Consider the following 25,335-nt stretch of genomic DNA (forward strand, 5'->3'; position numbering starts at 1 on the left):
AAATAGGAACGGGTGAAACTATACTCTGCATTTTAATTTATTTATTTATTATCCTCCTTTATATTCGTGTGAATTCTCCGCTAACGAAGTAGCGGGCACTTGCTAGTATAACATATATTAAAAAATGTACATTTCTGTAAAAAAGCTATAATATATAAGAAACGGTATTGAAAAACGCACATTTGAACCCATGTTATTTGAAAACATTAAAAAACGTGTTAAACGGACGGAACGTGACGGGAACAATAGTATATATGAGCTGAAACAGGACACTCTCGGGCATCATTCTTTGTAAACATAACCTTCTAAAGCAGTTCATTAAAAGTTCCAGTCCATTAAATTTGGAATTTCACTAAAATACCCGAGGGAAACTAAAATATTCAACATTCAATTAAATAAAAAATAGCTCACTTCGTGTAAACGGTACGGTAATTTATTAAAACGGTTCTTAAAGACAACAATTCCACCTACCTATAAAAACAATGAACACAATGTCAGTTATAGTTCTATTTCTTTTTCCAGAAATTTCCAAAAATTACGTATTTTAAAGTTTTTGTAAAAAACTATCGTCTTTACGAGCACGCGACGCCCGAACTTTTTAGTATTTTGACCTACTTTTTTGGTTTCCTTTGTTTTCAAATGTTTAGAATCCCATGTAGAAATTAACAATTGGTGGCGACAAACAATTGGGATTTTGGCCAGGAAAATCGATTCCTGAACCACTGTGCGGTGCTGTTTCCCCTGACATCTGCGTCCTTTTTATACCCTCCATCATAGTATGGAGGATATATAAAATTTGTTTTTCTGTTTGTAACACATAGAACTAGTCATATGCGACCCTATAAATTATATATGGTAACATGGGGCGCCTTCGCCACGTTTTTGTTCAAAATGTTATTATACCGACACCGTTAACGATTTTTCAAATATTATTTTTGGTACAAATATTAGCGTATCTTGACTATAAGTTTTGATATAATTTTTGGTTATAATTTTTGGTTATAATTTGGTTTTTTAAATATTATTTTTGAGAATTTACAAAATGTCTAAAAAGTGGCGAAGACTCCATCATATTGAACATTCTCCAACAGATTCTAAAACTGTAATTTACCATACTTCTTCCTTAAATATCAACATTATGCAAAAAAGGAACTTGTTTTTTATTGAATAATTAAAAATGATTTTAAAATTCACAAAAAGTAACCGATTCCAGCGTTTAATTGAAGTAGATCCCTTAAATTTAGGTACAAAAATCATAATACAACTAAAAGAATATATGTACGTTTAGGATAATATTTGCTTTTAGCTTCACGTTATAGTGTGGTATATCTATGGTACAAAGAATTTAAATTAAACATGACAAATTTCTAACATTAACCCACCACGCCCCTATCATGGCGTTGGCGCTTCACCCCTTACATATTTCATAATATTAATATATTGACATTTGCAATTATTTTTTTCATGCGATTTATTGGGATTTATATTCTTCTGTAGTTGTCTTCTAACGGTATAAAATGTGTTTTTGATCTCACAAAAGGTAAAGAATATATCACAAAAAATACCTACCATAACTATTTTTCCCACTATCCTGAAAATACAAAACCGCGTGAGTCCGCTATCATAACTATGACAGATTGCCAACTTTTGGGAGATGATAGATCTTCAAGTTCGAAGATGGGCTATAAAGGTCCACGTTTTGGTATAGCCCCCATATAACTGTACCACCCGACTTAAGGGATTTTGAGAATTTTTGGCTACGTTTTCTGACCGAATTAGCGGAAATTTTACATTTGAGGTTCCCAATGACCAACAAATTTCTCCACAAAAATTGCCAATATACATAGGTCTATGTTTTGGTATAGCCCCCATATAACGGTACCGTCCGATTTCAAGTATTTTTACGTTTTTAGCTACATCTAGCTATAATTTGTCATTTAGGGTTCCTAGTAATCAATAAACTTCTCCAACAAAAATTATGGACATTGGTCCTCGTTTTATTGTAGCCCCCAATAACGGTACCGACCGACCGATCAGAATATTTTATGTTAGTTTTGCGATACCCTCTGTTATTTCATCTTCCAACTTGTGGACATCCTCTATTTATTTATTTTGCTATAGCTTCAAATTCGTAGTCATGGTCGCTCCCAGTTTCTAATGGTTGGGTCAAAATAATACTCCACCTAAGAGAGAGAAGGAGTTCTCTTTTCCTTTTGGTTATGTGCCAAGTCACCCTCATCTGTGGGAGACAGTGGCTCACGATCGCTTAAAGACGACGAGGCGTGACTTGCATAAGGATCACCTTTTGAATTAATTACCTCTACAAGTATTTCTTAATCACACAAGTCATAACTGCACTGTGGTTCCACCCGTGGACAAAAATCGAAAAAATGTATGGCAACAAATTTGACTGCGATTGAAATAAATATTTTCTAAATACATCCAATTTTTAATATCCAGTACAATTTTTACCAATTTACAGCAGTAATATGTCAGTTTAAGTCGAAAATTTGAAATTTGTATGTGGTGCCTTATAAACATAAAATACATCCGCAAAGCATTCGCAGCTTATGAGTGAAATTATAAAAAAATTAAGAGGTAAATGTACAATTTCCAGAATCAAACTTATATATGGCATTCGTAATGTATTTACGAAGAAACATATTCATTAATAGTTTTGTAATTTCCTTAAAAATAAATTCCTTGTAAATTACTTTTTCTGGTATTTTTAAAATCAGTACTATAAATTTATGTTGAGTTTTACTAATGTTGGGAGTATTTGGGAGACTCAATTTTTTTTAGAAATACAGTGGAATGTCTTTAGTTTACGATAAAAGAAAATCCAGCTGCCCCCATCTGCCCCCCGATAAATTATTCCCCTTTTACCACGTCTGTAAAATAGTCAAAATCCGAAAATCGGGAGGTGCGTTTATATGAGAGCTATACCTAAACGTTGACATATATTCAACATTATTTGCAAGGAGGTATTTTATGTATTGAGAACCCGAAATTCAAAATTTCAGCCAAATCGGTTTGAAAATTTGCCAAAAATAATTAAAAATTCCGAAAGTTGGGAAGCACGTTTATATGGGGACTATACCTAAACGCAGGCTTATATTGAACATTTTTTTCAAGGAGGTATTTTGTTCACTCAGAAATCAAAATGCAAAATTACAACTAAATCTGTTAAAATAATTTGTCTAAAATCGTCCAAATTCCAAAAATCGGGCGATACCTTTATATCGGGGCTATACATAAATTTGGACCTAAATCCACTAAAATTTGTTTTCTATCGTATTATCTCGTTATAAACCTATGTTTAAAATTTCGAGTCGGCAGTTCGATTAGAACTATTTTGCAAAATTACAACTAAATCTGTTAAAAAAATTTGTTTAAAATCGTCAAATTTCCAAAAATCGGGCGATACCTTTATATGGGGGCTATACATAAATTTGGACCTAAATCCACTAAAATTTGTTTTCTATCGTTTTACCTCGTTATAAACCTATGTTTAAAATTTCGAGTCGGCAGTTCGATTAGAACTATTTTTGGCTCCGTTCCGTACAAATGGGACCACTGTGAACTGGTGACTAATCATGGGTGTATGGCTATGACATACGTCCAGAAGAGTCAAGACCGTAAAAAACACGTCAACTTGGGCCAAATGGGATGGTTTTGCCCATAGTTTTCTTCGACTGCAATGGCGTGGAGCATCATGAATTCTTGCGCGCCGTTTGCGCGAAACAGTTCGGCAAAAACGCACAGAATTGTGGGAAGACTATTCATGGATTTTTACCATTATAACGCACCACCTCACATATCGATGCTTGTGCGTGAGTTTTTGGCCAAAATCAAAGCCACAAGCAAGTTTCGATGATTGGAATAAATGTTAGCATAAGTGTGTTATATCTAAGGGGTATTACTTTAAAGGGCGCAAGATAGTTATTGATGAATAAATAAATATTTTTTGAAAAAAAGTTTAAATAACGGTTATTATTGATCGAATATGCCCCACACAATATCGGCATTGTAGAGGCTGTAAACAACAAAATAGCCTTAGAAAATATTTAGAAATATTCATCATCTAACATTATCTGACAGACGTTTGACCGCTTACAGCCAACTAAAAAATCGTTCGTCAGCTCACCGCTTGTTTCTAGTCGCCGTTCACATCCAGGAAGCTGTCATATCTAGCGCAGTCAACTCGCTTTTCATAGTCAGCTCCCTAGTAGTCAGCCATATATTTATTCACTGTTGGCACCCATATCAGAACCTGAAAATTCTAACAGCCACAAGTTTCCGGCACTGACCAAGCGTCATATATACACCCAGAAAAATATGTGTTAGAAATATGTTTGGATCCAAACAAATATATGTTTGGGATGGGTTGCCAAGAAATAAGTGTTTGCAACATTTGGTAACATATCTCAATTTTATTTGTTTGGGCTCCAACATATTTGTTATGGGTGGAGAAGAGATTTTTGTCAAAGAGCGTAACAATAGGGCTCTCGATCATTTCATAATAAAGAGCTGTATGGTGCAATAGAAGACGTAAAAGCGATGACGGAAGAGTGAAAAAGTTTGTTTTTGCTTTGGTGGTGTGTAAGCGGTATGCGGCCAACACGCGTGTTTCGTTCTTTGCTGTTGTTGCGATTTATTCATCCACAAACAGTCATATTTTTCTGTAACTCACAGTTAAACACCTAGCAAGCGGAGAGGAAAGAGAGCATTTTTTCTTCAGGGTCCTTAAGACAGTCGTGGAGCAAAGACGGTAAAATGCGTGAATAAATCATTGTTTTGTGTTTTCTTAAAGAAAGGGTGCTTTTTAGTAAATTAAATGCCCAATACATTTTATTATTAGAAATTTTATGATTGTATCAAAAAGGTGAATTGAAATATTTTATTGGACAAAGAAGAAATCGCATTTAATATTGGTAATAATATTAATACATTTTTCATATACATGCCTATACAAATTTGAAATATGGACGTACCTATTAGTTACACAATATAATAATTTGATTCCAGATGTGTTTAATTTTACAAATAACGAGAAGCGTTTAACGGGGTTTCTATATTTTATAACACTGTGCAACATGGAAAATACGAAAAACTTATAAGGGTATTTTCTGAATGTACATATTAAGACTAAACAAACCCTACTTGGGTTTTACATTGTTAGATCGGGTTTGGATTTTACAGCCTCTTCTAAACCGGGCTAAAACGACCCTGTTTTCCATTGTTCGAGGCTTTACCTCTAAACCTAATACAAATTTTGTTTGTGGTCTTCAGCAATATTATAGCCTTAAAGTAGTAGAACTTAAGTGTTGAGCAGATGAACTAGGAACAACTGCATCTAGCGGATGAAAATTGATAAAATATATGAATGTCTACATAATTTCTGGAACTCTGGTCAGTAACAGCTAAACTGTTGGGAGTCGAACCAAGTAACCTTTCGCAAAAATTTTGCAAATAATTTGCTCAGCATTTCTTCAGACGATTCTGAAACTCGAAAATACTTATTTCACGTTGTTTAGTCGGTATTTCATATTATACTATCTACAAAATAAATTTCAAACAATGTTCACACTGCCTGTTTATTTTCATATTTGGGATTTCAATGCATTGTTGATATATTTATAAAATTGTATTTAAAAAATATGCTAGAAACAGCTTGATAGAAGAATTTTACAAGAATGGAACGTTCTTAAGAATTGTGAATGATTTTCCAGCGGCTAATTTTTCCAAAGTCAAGTCAACGAATAATGTAACAGTTTTGGAGATTTGGTGCAAAATATACAAAATAATTGAGGCAATAAATGCAGTTTTTCGAGGTGATTATTTCTCTAAATATGTTCGTCATGCTCTTATCTACAAGTTTACTTTAGAGGTTTTAACAAGACACGAGTTTGTTTCAGAGATATTGCCTCGATTTTTTGTAAAAAGCCAATATTTAGCCACGTTTAAACGCGGCCATAAAATCTAAACCCGATCTAACATCACAAATCCCATATATGGTTTTTGTCGACAGAGTCTGTACTTTCATAAAATCCGCATTTGAAATTGTTTGCACACAATTACGTCGAAAATGTTGCACAGCGTAATTACGAATAATAGTTTTTATTTGATTTTATTTCTAACAGTGTGACAATATTTCTTGTATTTATTTGAAATTGTGTATGTACATACCTACGCGTCTGTTGTTGTTTTTGTGTTTGGTATTTCTGTGCATTTCAATAAAAGAAAAACCACCACCATTTCTAAATTTGTGTATGTGTTTTTTGTTTGTTTTTTGTGGATTTTTGGTTTGTACTCGTATTTATATTTCATCTAATATTTGTTTGTACCCCAGACATATGTTCAGGACCCACACATATGTTTGGGACTATATATATATTTCACTGTTGGGCACAAATGCTCGGCCTCATACACAAAAGTGTAAAAAATACATGAGTCTCTCGCAATTTGCCCACCATTGATATATTTGCTGCAAAATATGTTTGGGACACATCTTAGAGACCTTGTTTCCTGCGTGTACTGCCACACAGCCCTATATAAATGAAAACTTTATCCTACAGGGTTTCGGAGTCGGAGTCTGCGTCGAAAAAAATAACTCGACTCCGACTAAGGCAAATTTTTTCCTTCATTGAAGAAATTTAAAATTAGGGACACCAATTTTTTTTTAAAAAATCATTATTTATTTTAAAAGAAGAAAATATATGAAAACAATTAAGCAAACGGTATATTATACTGAGTAAGAGGGCGATTCACAGGATATCTACTATTCTTTGAAGTCAAATCTTTTCATCTCTATTTTGATTACAAAATGCATGTTGAGAATATTTTATGGTCCGATTGATGCTTTAATTTTTTGCAAGCAGAAGTTAAGTTCTATGATATTCGAATTATAATTGGGCATTTAACGTCTTCTGTTCTACAAGTCTTTTGTCAGGAAACCTACTGGTCTTCTCACAAAGGTCTATTTTGAAGAGCTTTTACATAAAATTAGATAAAATCTTAATTATGGTTCTATAGTTTATGACAAAAACGTCAGTTTTTTAAGCCAAACAGTAATATTTTGACTTTTTCTGTCCACGATTTTCGTAAAATCTGATATTTTTACTTTTTTTATTTTTGATGTTCTTGCCCACAAAAATATATGGCAGTCGGTATTTCGTGGTATTTTTCAAATTAAAATTCAGAAAGCAGATATTGTTATGTTCTTTCAGATGAAGAAAATCTAAAAAGAGTTCACAGAGAAGAGTTCCTTCCAAAATTTAATCGTGCGAAGAAAAAAAAAACGCCAAACCGACAAAAGCCGAATTGTATTTTGTTACCTTTTTTTAATTTTAAGATTCAGTAGAAATAATATAGATATGAGTGTATATATTTGTGCTCCGTAGTTGAGTACTAATGCCCTTTCTAAAGAATATGTTAGGAAAGCTAATAAATTAGCCTATATTGGCCAAATATAGGAAAAAGTTAAACTTTTGTGCAAATTGTATTAGATTGCTCAAAAATAAAACTATAAAACTCGTGTTATTACTTAAGGATTGTTTTAAAATTTTTTGTAAGTTTTACGTTTTTTTTTTTCAAATGTTGTCTACTGAGTTTATTCGCTGATGTCGTGATATGTACGCATCCTACAGCACTCAGTAAATTGGAAATTAAACACTTTATACGAACAGCAGATATTGTATTTCCATGTAACAATTTGTTCATTATATAACAGTAAACAATAGCGCCACAATCGCATAACAATCTGTCCATTTGTCTATTTGGGGTAATCTTAGTCATTCCAACAACTGGGCGGACGTAACAATTACATTCGAAACCAATTACTTGTGTGGCTGAATTGTATGCGTATTATGGTTTATATGTGTTTAAACGATTTACATATAAAGATATAACAGAAAATTACACACAAATTACATACAAACTGTACTAGTTTTACATTATTGTTCATGTATGTATGTCATTGATTCGTTTGCATGTTGAGGTTTTATTGACATCAGATTCAAACGTTTGTTAATTTAATGGGGATATTGGATTAGGCATAAAACTTAGAATAAATGTTCAATATAATTACCACTTATTTGTACAAATCTTGTCGATCAAGAGGGATTAAGAAATCAAACTTCAGAGAATACAAAACTTGTATGCCTGATCTGTAACTTTTATCGATTGAAAAGTTGTTAACATTTCTATTGTTTTTGTAACTACAATACAAAAAAATTTTAAAAAGTTACAGAATAGGCCTATTGTAGGCCTAATATGTAATTTTTTAACAGCTATCGATATTGTTTAAATATCTTTTATTATTGTAACGTAAGCAAAATCAACAACGACAATTTTAAATAATAAACAATGAGTAAAGTTGTTAAAAAGTTACAGAATAGGCCACCTGAGTTCTTATTTTTAAACTTTTTACAAAGTAATCTATGTAACAGATTGAGCTATTAACAATACAGAATTAAACAGATATTTATTGTGTAACTACCTTATAATAGAATCAAAATGACACAAAATAAGCTCAGTATTACTATAATGATCCATTTTGAAATTCTCAAATAGATAAGTCTAATCACCACTGTGTTATACTAGCACTGAAACCTCATTTGCCTATTGTCAAATATTTGTGAGATTTGTTGGGTTTTTCTTGGGTGGAGTCTTCCCAATTGAGAAGGACTCCTAGATATTTAACTTTATTGGAACTGCTATGTGTGTTGTCCAGGAAAACTGTTTCATTTTTTCCTAGTAAATATACATATTCGTATTTAGGGTTTTCTTAGTTGAAGGAATTGTTTTGGGCCGATTCGCTTTTTCTGCATACAACATTTGGAACTTTTGTGCGTGATTTTTTTAGCGAATCACCTAATAATTAAGATTTTATCGAATCTTAGGTAAAATCTCATTAAAATATGATACAGGGATACGAGAGTGTAAAAAAGTAATAATCCTAATGAACATAATAACTATTAAGCTCTTTCTCTACGTTAAGTATAATTACTTGACTGATGATAATCAGTTTATAATGATCATTTTGTGTATGGAAGTTTTCTACCCATTGAGATTCCAAAATACAAAGTTATATACACTTCAAAAGGAAAAGGTAGCTCATCGTTCTTCTTTCTATCCTGTAACCAAACACAATAAAAAATTACAGCAATCTCGGTTCTAAAATATGACAAAATCTCCCCGAAATACATAAAATTGGGCAATACCGGTGTTGGGCAATAGAGTTGAGTAATCTAGTTCCTTGTACTAGTTCTAAAACGTATGAGTACCATCATAAAATGTAGCGAGTGATTTTAAGTATACGCAGTTTGTTCAAAGAAAAAATTTGGGCCATTGAAACTGCGAAGTGAACAAGATAGTTCCTTACTACTATTTAAACCCTACTCCACAATGTGGGAAGGGTATTATAAGTTTGTTTTGCTAAAAATTCATGTAACACCGTAAAATATTCGTCATTAATCTCCAATGTGTCATTTGTCATATCTCGACGATAAAGCGATATAGCGATGTGTGTCCGTCCGTCTGTCCATTATAAATTGTAATCAAACTCCAGGCGGCAATTATGGACCGATCATCACGAAATTTTGAATGGAGATCGGGTTCAGCCCAGAATAGACCCCTATTGTTATTCGTAATGATCGGAAAATATTTGGCGGGTGAAATGGACCAAATACAGAATTTTTATCCGATTTTGTAGCTGCTCGGTAGGGCGCAATGATAGTCCGATCGCCTGGAAAATCTAAATACGGTTAGAATATATGACGAAAAAGAAGTTTGCAATTTGAGATGGTGGTCAGATAATATTTAGCGGGTTAAATGGACCGAAACTTTTGTGTGAAAATCGAAAAAAAAATAATATTCAGCTTTTGATTTTGATTTAGCGGGTGAAATTAACCATTCTTTTGTATAAACAAGTAAGAACGGCGTTAAGTTCGGCCGGGCCGAACTTGTTATACCCTCCACCACAAGTTGTATTGAAGTAAAATGGAATAATTAGTTTCCTTTCGTGTATGAAGAAGACTTAGTCCCAATTTACATTGGGCGAGTTTACTTGCGGCAATTGTCAGTTTGTAGGTGAGAGAGGGTGCTGAGAGGCAAAGGGTTACCATATGCCTCACCTCTCTCTCCTACAAAATGACAATTGCCGCAAGTAAACTCGCCCAATGTAAATTGGGACTTAATACTAAATTTCAGCAATTTCGGTAAAACAATGTGAGGCACCATTCTATGGGGGCTATTTCAAAACGTCGATCTATACCGACAAATTTCTGACGGAAAGTTTTTAGACTCAAAGAAGACTAAATACCAAATTTCCTATATTTCAGTAAGAGAATGTGGCTAAAAATAAAAAATACCGAAAATCAAGAAGTAAGCTTCTATGGGGAATATTTTCTTCTTCTGGAATATTTTATAACTCTTGGAAGACGAAATAACGAATTTCAGCCATTTCGGTTGGATATTGACGTCACAATCTTCAGTATTACGAAAATCCGGAGGTACCGTTCTATGGGGGCTATATCGAAACGTGGACCTATACCGACGAATTTTAGTCAGAAATGGGGCAATATGAAAGCGTGGACCTGTACAGACATATTTCTGGCGAACAGTTTTATATCACATTGAAGACTAAATACCAAATTTCAGCCATTTTTGTGGAATATTGAAGACACAAGCTTCAAAATACGAAAAATCGGGAGGTACTTTTCCATGGAGGCTATATGAGGGCGTGGACCTATACCGACAAATTTAAAGGGGAAGTTTTAGTACCCCCAACGAAGTCTAAATACCAAATTTCAGCCATTTCGGTGGAATATTGAGGCCACAACGTTCAAAATACAGAAAATCGTTCTAAGGGGGCAATATGAAGGCATGGACTGATACCGACAAATTTCTGGGGGAAAGTTTTATACCACCAACGTAGACTAAGTACCAAATTTCAGCCATTTCGGTGTGATAATGAAGCTAAAACCTTCAAAATACCGAAAATCGGAAGGTACCGTTCTATGGGGGCTATATGAAGGTGTGGACCGATACCTACAAAATTCTGGGGGAAAGTTTTATACCCCTAAAGAAGACTACGTACCAAATTGCAGCCATTTTGGTATGATAATGAAGCTAAAACCTTAAAAATACCGAAAATCGGGAGGTACCGTTCTATGGGGGCTATATGAAGGTGTGGACCGATACCGACAAAATTCTGGGGAAACATTTTATACCCCTAAAGAAGACTACGTACCAAGTTTCAGCCGTTTTGGTAGGATAATGAAGCTAAAACCTAAAAATACCGAAAATCGGAGGTACCGTTCTATGGGGGCTATATGAAGGTGTGGACCGATACCTACAAAATTCTGGGGGAAATTTGTATACCCCTAAATAAGACTACGTACCAAGTTTCAGCCGTTTTCGTAGGATAATGAAGCTAAAACCATAAAAATACCGAAAATCGGGAGGTACCGTTCTATGGGGGCTATATGAAGGTGTGGACCGATACCGACAAAACTCCGGGGGAAAGTTTTATACCCCTAAAAAAGACTACGTACCAAATTTCAGCCATTTTGGTAGGAAAATGAAGCTAAAACCTTAAATAAAAATACCGAAAATCGGGAGGTACCGTTCTATGGGGGCTATATGAAGGTGTGGACCGATACCGCCAAAACTCTGGGGGAAAGTTTTATACCCCTAAAGAAGACTACGTACCAAATTTCAGCCATTTTGGTAGGATAATGAAGCTAAAACCCTAAAAATACCGAAAATCGGGAGGTACCGTTCTATGGGGGCTATATCAAAACGTGGACCGATATATCCCATTTTCAATACCAACCATCCTGCAAGTAATAAAAACTTCTGTACCAAATTTTGACTCTCTATCTTTAAAATTGCGAGCTGTATCTTGATTTCAACAGACAGACAGACGGACAGACGGACATGGTCAAATCGACATAGAATTTTATGCTGATCAATAATATATATACTTTATAGGGTCTCCGAGGAGTATTTCGATGTGTTACAAACGGAATGACAAATTTAATTATACCCTCCATATGGTGGAGGGTATAAAAATATAAAAATTTAATTTCTGGTCGATGTTTTAATTCCAGAAGTGTAAATTAGCTTACGTGCGAAAAAATTAATCCTGACTTTCCCCTTAAGCATATTACAATAATGTGTCGGCTAGATAACGAACCTGCTGCCTAATACACAGTGGACTCATTATACCCTACTCTACAACGCGGGAAGGGTATTATAAGTTTGTTTTCCTAAAAAATCATGTAACACAGCGAAATATTCGTCGTAGACCCCCAATGTGGTATAACATTTTTCATATCTCGAGGAAATAAAGTCTGTCCATTATAAATTTTAATCAAACTCCAGGCCGCAATTATAGACCGATCGTCACGAAATTTTGAGGTCAGCTTCAAACCAAAATAGACACCTATTTCTATTGGTGATGTTTGTTAAATATTTAGAGTGAAATGGACCAAAAAACAATTTTTTTATTCGATTTTGTTTGTAGTAAAATGGTACGATTGGCGAAATTTTAAATAAGGTTTGAGTTTGTGACAGAGAAGACGCTTCCAATTTAACATGATGATCAGATAGTAGTTATCAGGTAAAATGGATCGTAAATTTTATGTGAAATTAGTAACATTTTTAATATATATGTTATATATTTGTTCTTGGCAGACACATTCAACCCACGTGATTTATTTTTGAAAGACGTTCTCTCGACCTTTCCGAAGATACCAATTGTGTTGATGTACGAGTATGTACGTGGAGCACGTACTGCGCTAAAGTTCGCAATTATAATTTAATACTGACAAATTTTAGCACAAGAGAGATGCCAATAATTTCGGATAATGATCTGATAGTATTTAGCAAATGATAGTATTTGTGGGAAAAACATCCAAATTTAATTTTTGGTCCATCATGTGTTGGGGACATATTGCGTCAAATTGCGAAAACGAAACTTGAAAACCAGCTCTTGACCTCTCTCTTGATGAAAATTATATCAATGTAGCGCACAGTGCGTAATATGCGCACTTTAGTATAACTTTACTCATAACTTTTAATGTAAAGGACGTAGGTTACTAAAATTTTCCAAAAATGTTTCTTATATTTGTGGGTCGTATGTGGATAAATATGGACCCGCGGTATGCTACCGTTTTTACATATTAGGTTAATTTTTTAACAGATTTTGCTGCAAATTGGTATTTTGATATTTGATGTTTTAATAATGTTTTCTTTATAATATGTTCAAATTGTCCATTATAAAATAATGAAACTAAAAACTTATGTTTCCAATAATGACGCTTGGAACAGCCTGCAAATAAGGACTTCACGCGATTTCAGTTATTTTGTGGTTTTTAGCAACATTTTCTGACCGTGATTACCACAGACGGAGGGACCACATGCATCATGCACTTAGAATTTTACCCTGATCAATAAAATATAATTTATAGGATCGCAAATGATTATTTCAATGCTTTAAAAACGAAAAAAGAAAAACAAACGTAATCAACCCTCTTTACTATGGTGGACGGTGTAAAAACAGACAACATTTCCCATATGCCACAATGTGTAGAGCATAAAAAAGCTAGAGTACAAGCAACTTCGAACAAAAATTATTTATGGTCGGTTTCTCTAAGACGATTCGAATACCTTCTGTTTTTTAAGAAATATGTGAATTGTTTTTATTTTCAATCAAACAAACATGTCCTTCAACAACATTATTTTCGTAGTAATTTGAATTCGAATTGTCTTAGAGAAACAGGTCGTTATAGTTTTCTAACACCATCCGGTCTCTTTTACATTTTTATAGAATTAATTTTTATCCGATGAAAGTCAATGTCTAAAAGTAGTTGTGTAGGATATCACATGAATGGTCCTGTACGATTATAGCCGTGTATTGCTTGTTTTTTATACCCTCCACCATAGTATAGCGGTTACATTAACTTATTTTTTTCCGTTTGGAACGCATTAAAATAACATTTGCGAACCTATATTCTTGATCATTCGTCAGTCCTTATAACTCTAGTATCCACAAAGATATGGCACTGAAGATTTGGAAAGACGCGTCTTTTGTTAGCTGGCAGGTCAAGTTCAAAGATGGCATATACCGATCAACCGTCCGAGTTCAGGTCTTTTTAGCTAACCGAATTAGCTAAAATAAGGTATATGGGGTTCCCAGTGGTCAAAAAACTTCTCCACCTAAAATTGTGGGCATTTGTTATTTCGAAACATAAATGAAACTAATTATTCCATATTAGTTCAGAATATGTAATGGTGAAGGTTATTTAAGGCCGAACTTAACGCTCAAAATTTAACTATCATAAAATCTAATAAAACTAAACGCTTTAAGGAAGTGCCGCCTTCAAAATCAGACATGGATTTTTTCCTTAAATTTAATACCACACTAATGAGGATCTAAGATTTTCCCCATGTACATTTTCGTCATTTGAAGAAGTTACTAGTTTGACAAAATTTATTTTTATACGTCGAAAGTTACCATATCGCTCATTTACTCAAAGAGTGGCATAACTCAAAAAATGCGTTTTCTGAGTTAGCAATTTCTATTTTTTCTATTACTTCTACTTTATCTTGTGTCAAATTTTCATGCTGATATCTCTAAAACTCGACGAGTTAAAGCTCATTTACTACGAGTTTCGCATAAATCAACACAAAAGTTTTCTGAGTTTATGAAACACTAAAACACTTCAAGTCATGCTTGTTCTTGCACAGAAATTTGGCACTGATATCTGGCTAGCTGTTTGCAAAATATGGCCCAAGTAGCTATTTTAGTTTTTGTGTAATAATCATTTTACGTTGAGAAGTCGAATTTCAATAGCCAACTTAAAACGCGTTTTTCTCGAAACTTGTTTTTTTGAGATGTGTCACTCTTTGAGTAAATGAGCGATATGTTCGTCTCCTTCCGTCTAAGGTCATTTCTTACTGGTTATACAATTTAAACAGTATTATAAATATTCTTATTTAAGTAACCCTTTATTAAAAAAAAACATTGTTAATATGTTAATTAATGTTGATGTTTATCTGTTATTTTCAGTCTACGGTTATATTTAGGCCGACACAATGTAATTTTGCTGTTGTTACTACAATTATTGGAAAGGGTACACCATATTATTCAAAATGTTTATTTAATAGTTTTTGGTTGTTAACTCATTATGTATGCTTGTGTAAATGTACAATAATGTTTATTGTTTTTCTTAAATTGTAATATACTTAATGCATTTCCATGTGATTTCTGTGTGTTTCTACCACATAAAAAGAAAGTAAAACAAATACGAAAATGCTAAATTCGGACGAGGACGACCATGTAAAACAATACACCACTAACCACTGGGCACTAGCTTTTCGCGGAATTTCTTTTCCATGATTGCAACACTTTCCCGCTTAACGGTGGAATTGTTATTATAGCATACACAACCAGTTATTCCTGTTTGTTTTGGTATTTTTCATTACTTTATGAAATTAATGGAAAACACGAAAATTGAATGAAACATCATTGAACGCTGCTGAAATCATTTTTCATATACACCAAGACCTCGCTTTGCGTCGTTAATACGTTACAAAAAAAAAAAAAAAAACGCGACTCAAAATGAAACGGCACAAAGCGAAATATTATTTTCAATCTAAAACATGTAAAGTTCGGAGATCGGTTCCAGGATTAAAAAAACGCTATTTTTTCAAAAAATTCAGTTTTATTTCATTACATATTGGTAAAAAATTTTCTTGAACAGTTTTTCTCCACTCAAAATGTTCTTGAAGAAACTAATATTTTTTAACTACCGCCTGCGACATTCTTTTCCCAGTCAGAATTCGTTTATACCCTAATCCTTTAGGCTAATATGCCCTCGGCATATTCACTTTGATACTACCAAAAAAGTGTATCGCCGAAAAAATATTGATTTTAGACCGCAAGTCTTTTTGAACGAAATACGTCTCAGATAATATGGGGTCGAATTAGCCCTGTCCGTCCGCATATTTGGCTGGGTTCGCACGATAACTCTCGAACGGATCAACCGATTCGAACGAAAGTTTGCACTTCGTAATATTTGTTCTATAGGCCGAGCTAAGAAAAGATCTCCAGTTCTCTCTGTCTATTGCTTTCTCTGGAATACCGCGCCTTGTCATCTCCTCATCCACTTGCTTGCGTCATCTATTCCTTGGCCTGCCAATTCTGCGTGCACCGCCAAGCGGCTCATATTTGTACGCCTTTTTAGCGGGTTCATCATCGCTTATTCTTAGCCAACGCAATCGGTGCATCGCAATACGTTTAACTATATTGATGTCGTTGTATAGCAGATACAGCTCGTGGTCCGGTCAGATTGGTCCGTAGATCTTTCGAAGAATTTTTGTCTCAAACACAACAAGCACTGCCTTATCTGCTTGTGCAAGTAGCCAGGCTTCGGATGTGGCATTGTTTTTAAACTGCTTACTTAAACAAAGTAGCATCTGTTGGCCAATACAATTCTTCTTTTTATTTCACAACTGATGTCGTTTGTTGTGTTTACGGAGGTGCCGAGGTAGACGAAGTCTTTTACTACCTCAATATTATATGAACCAACTTCCACAGTCGGTCCGATCTCTATGGACGCATTGCGAGTCGACACCATCAACTTAGTCTTCCCGCCGTTTACCGCCAGACCCACTTCAGCAGATTATCCTTGGACCTTCATAAAGGTATCTGTTACTTCTTTTACTGGTCGTCCCATGTTGTCTATATCTATACTTATAAAAGAGTTCAGTAATGATGACTCACTGATTCACTGACTCACTGACTGACTGACTGACTGACTGATAATCAACGCCCAGACTAAACGGCTAAAGCTAGAATCTTGAAATTTTGGGTGAGGGTCACTCTTGGGCCGAAGGTGTCAGATAAGGCTGGATTTTTGGAAATTCGAACTAGAACTGTACTAAAAGTACTAAAAGGTACTAAATATGGTACCCTTTGTATTAGGCAAACGCGAAGAGCTAGAATTCTGAAATTTGGAATAAGGGTCACTGATGGAGAGTTAGAAAGGTGTACCAAAGGGTTTTTGGAAATTCGAACTATAAGTGTTCGAAAAGTACTAAAAGTTACTAAATTTAGTACTATTTGTTATTACGTGAACGGATAGAGCTAAAATCTTGAAATTTGGAATGAAAATCAAGGTTTAGAAGATGAGTTGATATAAGGAGGTGGTTTTGAAAATGTGTACTCATGTGTACGAATAGTACTAAATGGTACTAAATTTGGTACAATTTGAATTTAGGCGAACCGACAAAGTTGGAATTCTGAAATTTGGAATTACTATCACTGTTGGAGTGTAGGTTTGAGATATGGAGGTAGTTTTCGAAATTCGTACATATGGGTAAGAAAGGTACTAAATAGTACCAAATAAGGTACAATTTGGGTTTGGGGGAACGGATGGAGCTGGAATTCTGAAATTTAGAATTAGGATTGCTGTCGGAATGTAGGATAGAGGTATTTTGGAAATTCGTACTTTTGGTTACGAAAAGTACTAAATGGTACCAAATTTGGTACAATCTGAATTTAAGTGATCGGATAGACCTGGAATAGTGAAATTTGGAATTAAGTGTCAATTGGAGTGTAGAATTGGGATACTTTTAAAAATTCGTACTTATGGCTACGAAAAGTACTAAATGGTACCAAATTTGGTACAATTTGGATTTGGGTGATCGGATACATTTGTAATCCTGAAATTCGATATTAAGATTACTGTTGGAGTGTTGAATAGATGTAGGTTTGGAACATAGGGTCTATGGAACAAAAAGTACTAAATGGTACTAAATTTGGTACAATTTGGATTACGGTGATCTGATGCAGCTGTAATCCTGAAATTCGAAATTAAGATTACTGTTGGAGTGTTGGATAGAGGTAGGTTTGGAACTTCGGACCTATGGGAACAAAAGTACTAAATGGTACTAAATTTAGTACAATTAGGATTATGGTGATCGGATGAAGCTGTAATCCTGAAATTTGGAATTAAGATTACTGTTGGCGTGTAGGATTGAGGTAGTTGTGGAAATTCGTACTCAAGGGTACGAATAGTACTAAATAGTACCAAATTTGGTACATTTAGGATTTGAGTGAACGGATATACATAGCTGGAACCCCGAGATTTGGAATAAGGAGTACTGTTGGAGTGTAGGATTGATAAAGTTTAGAAAATTTTTAGTTATCGGAGGAAAAGTACTAAATGGTACTAAGTTTGGTACAATTTTTATTTCAGTGATGGGATACATTTGGAATCGTGAGATTCGGAATTACGATTACTGTTGGAGTGTTGATAGAGGTAGGGTTGGAAATTCGTACTCTGGATACGAATAGTACTAAATGGTACCAAATTTGGATTTGAGTTATCGGATGTATCTGGAATCCTGAAATTCGGAATTAAGCTTAGTGTTTGAACATAGCACTGAGGTAGTTTAGACAATTTGTACTTAGGGATACGAAAAGTACTAAATGGTACCAAATCTGGTACAATTTGGATTTGGGTGAACGGATATTGCAGGAACCCCGAGATTTGGAATAAGGAGTACTGTTGGAGTGTAGGATTGATAAAGTTTTTGAAATTTTTAGTTATGGGTACGAAAGTACTAAATGGTACCAAATTTGGTACAATTTGTGTGATCGGATACATTTGGAATCCTGAAATTCGGAATTAAGATTACTGTTGGAGTGTTGATAGAGGTAGGTTTAGAAATTCGTACTTTGGATACGAAAAGTACTAAATGGTACCAAATTTGGTACAGTTTGGATTACGGTGATCGAATGCAGCTGTAATCCTGAAATTTGGAATTAAGATTACTGTTGGCGTGTAGGATTGAGGTAGTTGTGGAAATTCGTACTCATGGGTACGAAAAGTACTAAATGGTACCAAATCTGGTACAATTTGGATTTGGGTGAACGGATACAGCTGGAATCCCGAGATTTGGAATAAGGAGTTGGAATGTAGGATTGATAAAGTTTTGGAAATTTTTTGTTATGTGTAGGAAAAGTACTAAATTTGGTACAATTTGGATTTGAGTGATCGGATATATCTGGAATCCTGAAATTCGGAATTAAGCTTATTGTTTGAACCAGGGTTTCGGAGTCGAGCCATTTTTCCTTCGACTCCGACTCCGACTCCAGGCCAGTTTTTTGTCACGACTCCGACTCCGGAGTCGACTCCGGAGGGTAATTTCCTATACCACTAAAAATTAATAAAATTTGCTAAATTTTTCAACTTTTCCTATACTAGGACCCTATATGCTTATGTGTTCTCTAAGACAATTTGTAATGCAATGCGATGTAAAATTGATGTTAGGTATTGAATCTGCTGTATCTTATATCAAAAAGAACAACAACAGAAAGAATTTAGAAAGTTTCAGTAGATTTTGCCGAAATATATGTAAAACAAAAACAAGTAGAACTGACGGGTTTGATTAATTTTTTTTTGTACGGACGCACAGAGGGTTACATAGGCATAAAGTTGCTCAAAACTCAAAATATGAAAATCGTTTTTTTTTATGAAAAAATGTTGATAAACGGCAACGGTGAAAAAGTCTATTTCCCCGTCGTTTTCCGACCATAGTTTCTTCTAATGTTTTATGCGATTGAGCCTCAAATATCAGATTCAATTATAAAAAATTGCGCATATTTGCGCCATTCCGAAAAAACCTAATTTGAAAGGTTTACTCACACTAAATTTTGCTCCGCGTTATAACCGGGGCTCTAATTTATCAAACTAAATCAACACCTATCAAATATGTTTGCATTATTAAGAAACATTCACGGCTTTTCTCATGTGAATTGAGAACAATTTTATTTAAGTAAATTTCAAAAAAAATTAAATTTGGAATGAAATATATGTATATGGGACTATATATACATCTGTACTGATTTGTTTGAAAATTGGCTCAATGTTTTTTAAGGCTAGTTCAGGTTGCATGTGTAAAATTTCAGTGATTTTGGTGCATTTTTATCTCATATCAGATGCGAATATATATGGAAGCTGCATCCAAATCTGGACCGATTTTCATTATTTTCTACAGGATTAATCCTTGTGCAGAAGATATGCTTTGTGCAAAATATTATATCAATCGAAGTATAAATGAGCTTTCTAGGACTTTTGATCAACTTTTAACACAAATTTCCCCTCTGTGGGACGGGTTACATATCTTTTTCCTTTTATTTTGTCGAAATATGAAGATGGGTATGCCAACAGTAATTTGTTACTTACAGATTTTACGAAAGCGAAATTTTGACTTATACAGTTCCCTTTTTTAAATGCATATTTTTTAATTCGTTTCGCTTAAATACACGATTATTATCTTAATGATCCCACAAAAACATATGCTGATCGGTTTATTCGTTTTCGAGCTTCAGTGGTCACCGCAAACTGCTTTAGTAAAAACAGTGTTTCGTAGGTGGCCATTTGTCAGAAAACTGTGCAATATTTTTCAAAAAAAAAAAAAAAAATCTGAAAGTAGCTCAAGGTATTATAAATCAGATGAAAATAATATCTTTTGGAAAAAAATGGTAGATTACTTGTAAAAATTCATGAAAAATTTCATTTTTCGTGCACAATAAGTGACCATAACCCCTTAATTGTGGACAAAATAAACTTATAATACTTTTTCCACATTATATTGTGAAGTATAAATATGTGAGATCTAAAACTAGTATTCCAGAGTGTATATAAGTTTTGTCATAAATGTGATGGTATATTAAGAAATCGATTCACATTGAAAGATGCAATTATAATTCTTTTGTCATGGAACATTACTAAATATAATAAATCCTTTGCTTACAAGTTTACTCATAGATTTCCTATAAAATGAATAAACGATTTATCAAAATGTTAATAAAGTTAATCTCTCTATCATAAAAAAATAAAAACTCTTTTGATAAATGTAGAAAAAAAATTTTGCCCGGAGTCGGAGTCGAGCTTTTTTTCACGACTCCAGACTCCGACTCCGACTCCAGCAAAATTTGCTAGACTCCGACTCCAGACTCCGGCTCCGACTCCGACTCCGCAGCCCTGGTTTGAACATAGTACTGAGGTAGTTTTAAAAATTTGTAATTATGAGAACAAAAATTCTAAATGGTACTTAATTTGGTACAATTTGTATTTGTATGAACGGATAGAGCTGGAATCCTGAAATGTGGAATTTAGGTTAATGTTAAAGTAAAGGATTGAGGTAGTTTTCGAAAACCTTACTTATGGGTACGAAGAGTACGAAATGGTACAATTTGGAATTGGATGAACGGATACACCTGGAATCTTGAGATTTGGAATTACGATTACTGTTTTTATTTTGTATTCAAGTCAGTGTAGGATTGATATATGTTGTCGAAAACGTGTCATGAGTATACGAAAAGTACTTAATGGTACTCAATTTGTTGGGTGTAGAGACTGTGCTGGAATCTGTATGTTTTGGAGTTAGGGTGAGTATTGCTATTCAACGTTTGTCTCGCTGTTAATGTGTAAGGGTGAGATACGGCTGATCTTTTGAAAATCGAATTAAAAAGAGACGAACAGTACTAAAATAAAAATTTATAAAAATTCGCCATTTTCATATTATATATTGTTTACTAGCAAAGTGCCCGCTACTTCGTATGCGTTAAATATACAAAACAAATAAACAATATATAATATAGAATGGTGGAAACATTTTGTGTACTAATACGTACCACTTTAGTTCGATTTTCGTCACGCCTACACATCAAGAGCAATCCACATTTTTTGAGATATTTTAATTGAGGTTCTCAGCGCAAATACGGCCTAACCCAACAACCGCCATCCTCATTTCCAGCTCTATCTGTTCCCAAAAACCAATTATAGAACTATTAAGTACTTTACATGTAAATACATAAATACGAACCTCCTCCTATTATTTCAAAATTCCCTTTACATAATAACAAATTGTACCAAATCCTGTGCCATTGACAACTTTTCGTATATTTATGGCACATATTTCTTAAATCGGACGTTATAAGCAAATGTTAACAGTAATCTTAATTCCAAATCTCACGAATCCAGATCTATCCGTTCATCCAATACAAAATGGTACCATACATGGAACCATTTCGTACCCCTAAGTGTACCTAATTCCACATTTTAGGATTCGAGCGCTATAATTTCATCCAAATCCTAATTGTACAAAATGTAGTACTTTTTGTAAGCATAAGTACGCAATTCCAAAACTAAGTACGCATTTCCAAAACTAACCCCAACCGTAATATTAACTCCAAAATTCAAGATTCCAGCTCTAACCGTTCGCTCAAATCCAAGTTGTGCCAAATAACTACCGTTTAGTACTTTTCGTACATATAAGTACGAATTTCAAAAACTTCCTCAATCCTACATCCCAACAGTAATCTTAATTCCAAACTTCAAGATTCCAGCTCTAGCCGTTCGCTCAAATCCAAATTGAACCAAATTTAGTACTTTTCGTACTCATAAGTACGAATTTCCAAAACTTCTTTCATATCTCAATTCTACACTCCAACAGTAATATTAATTCCAAATTTCTTGATTCCAGCTCTACCCGTTCGCTCAAATCCAATTTGTACCAAATTAAGTACCGTTTAGTAGTTTTCGTACATATAAGTACGAATTTCCAAAACTTCCTCAATCCTACACCCCAACAGTAATCTTAATTCCAAACTTCAAGATTCCAGCTCTAGCCGTTCGCTTAAATCCAAATTGTACCAAATTTAGTACTTTTCGTACTCATAAGTACGAATTTCAAAAACTACTTCCATATCTCAATACTACACTCCTACAGTAATCTTAATTCCAAATTTCTTGATTCCAACTCTATCCATTCGCTCAAATCCAAATTTAGTACAATTTAGTAATTTTCCTACCCATAACAAAAAATTTCCAAAATTTTATCAATCCTACAATTCAACAGGTATTTTAATTCCAAACTTGAGGATGGCAGCTACATCAGATCACCGAAATCCAAATTGTAACAAATTTAGTACCATTAGGTACTTTTCGTACCCATAAGTACAAATTTTCAAAACTACCACAGTGCTATGTTCAAACAATAAGCATAATTCCGAATTTCAGGATTCCAGATATATGCGACAACTCAAATCCAAATTTGGTACCATTTAGTACTATTCGTATCCATAGTACGAATTTCTAAACCTACCTCTATCAACACTCCAACATCAATTTTAATTCCGAATTTCACGATTCCAAATGTATCCTATCACTGAAATCCAAATTGTACCAAATTTAGTACTATTTAGTACTTTTCCTACCCATAACTACAAATTTCCAAAACTTTATCAATCCTACACTCTAACAGTACTCCTTATTCCAACTCTCGGGTTTCCAGCTATATCCGTTCACCAAAATGCAAACTGTACCAAATTTGGTACCATTTAGTACTTTCGTACCCATGAGTACGAATTTCTACAACTACCTCAATCCTACACGCCAACAGTAATCTTAATTCCAAATTTCGCGATTACAGCTGCATCCGATCACAGTAGTCCAAATTGTACCAAATTTGATACCATTTAGTACTTTTCGTATCCAAAGTACGAATTTGCAAACCTCCCTCTTTGAACACTCCAACAGCAATTTTAATTCCGAATTTCACGATTCCAAATGTATCCCATCATTGAAATCTAAATTGTACCAAATTTAGTACTTTTCCTACCCATAACTAAAAATTTCCAAAACTTTATCAATCCTACACTCCAATAGTACTCCTTATTCCAAATCTCGGAATTTCAGCTATATCCGTTCACCCAAATCCAAATTGTACCAAATTTGGTACTATTTAGTACTATTCGTACCCAAGAGTACGAATAACCACAACTACCTCAATCCTACACGCCAACAGTAATCTTAATTCCAAATTTCAGAATTACAGCTGCATCAGATTACCGCAATCAAAATTGTACCAAATTTAGTACAATTTAGTACTTTTTTCCCATAGGTCCGAATTTCCAAACCTACTTCTATCCAGCACTCCAAAAGTAATTTTAATTTCGAATTTGATGATTCCAAATGTATCTGATCACCCAAATCCAAATTGTACCAAATTTGGTACCATTTAGTACTTTTCGTTGCCATAAGTACGAATTTCCAAAAGTATCCCAATCCCACACTCCAATAGTAGTCTTAATTCCAAATTTCACTATTCCAGCTCTATCCGATCACTTAAATTCATATTGTACCAAATTTGGTACCATTTAGTACTTTTCGTACCCAAAAGTACGAATTTCCAAAATACCTATATCCTACACCCCGACTGTTATCCTAATTCTAAATTTCAGGATTCCAGCTGCATCCGTTCCCCCAAATCCAAATTGTACCTTATTTGGTACTATCTAGTACCTTTCGTACCCATATGTACGAATTTCGAAAACTACCTCCATATCTCAAACCTATGCTCCAACAGTAATAATAATTCCAAATTTCAGAATTCCAACTTTATAGGTTCGCCCAAATTCAAATTGTATCAAATTTAGTACCATTTAGTACTATTCGTACACATGAGTACACGTTTTTAAAACCACCTCCTTTATCAACTCATCTTCTAAACCTTGATTTTCATTCCAAATTTCAAGATTATAGCTCTATCCGTTCACGTAATACCAAATAGTACTAAATTTAGTAACTTTTAGTACTTTTCGTACACTTATAGTTCGAATTTCCAAAAACCATTTGGTACACTTTTCTAACTCTCCATCAGTGAACCTCTTTCCAAATTTCAGAATTCTAGCTCTTCGCGTTTGCCTAATACAAAGGGTACCATATTTAGTACCTTTTAGTACTTTTAGTACAGTTCTAGTTCGAATTTCCAAAAATCCAGCCTTATCTGACACCTTCGGACCAAGAGTGACCCTCACCCAAAATTTCAAGATTCTAGCATTAGCCGTTTAGTCTGGGCGTTGATTATCAGTCAGTCAGTGAGTCAGTGAATCAGTGAGTCAGTGAGTCATCATTACTGAACTCTTTTATAAGTATAGATTTGTTGTTATATCCTTTTCGCATACGAAGTAGCGGGTACTTTGCTAGTCATCAGCATAAACAAGTAACATGTGGCTATTGGTGTAGATTGTGCCACTTCTTTTGACGTTTGCCTCTCGAATAACCTTTTCCAGCAGGATGTTGAAGAGATCACACGAAAGGCTGTCTCCTTGTCTGAAACCTCTTTTGGTAAAAAAAACACTTCGGACAGGTTCATTCCTATTTTAAGTGAGGATCTCGAGTCAGTTAGAGTCATTTTACAAAGCAGAATGAGTTTTGCAGGGATACCAAATTCAGACATGGCCTGGAA

Source organism: Musca autumnalis, unplaced genomic scaffold, assembly GCF_047663935.1.
Source record: "Musca autumnalis isolate F117 unplaced genomic scaffold, ASM4766393v1 scaffold_4, whole genome shotgun sequence".
NCBI classification, from domain to species: Eukaryota; Metazoa; Arthropoda; class Insecta; order Diptera; family Muscidae; genus Musca; species Musca autumnalis.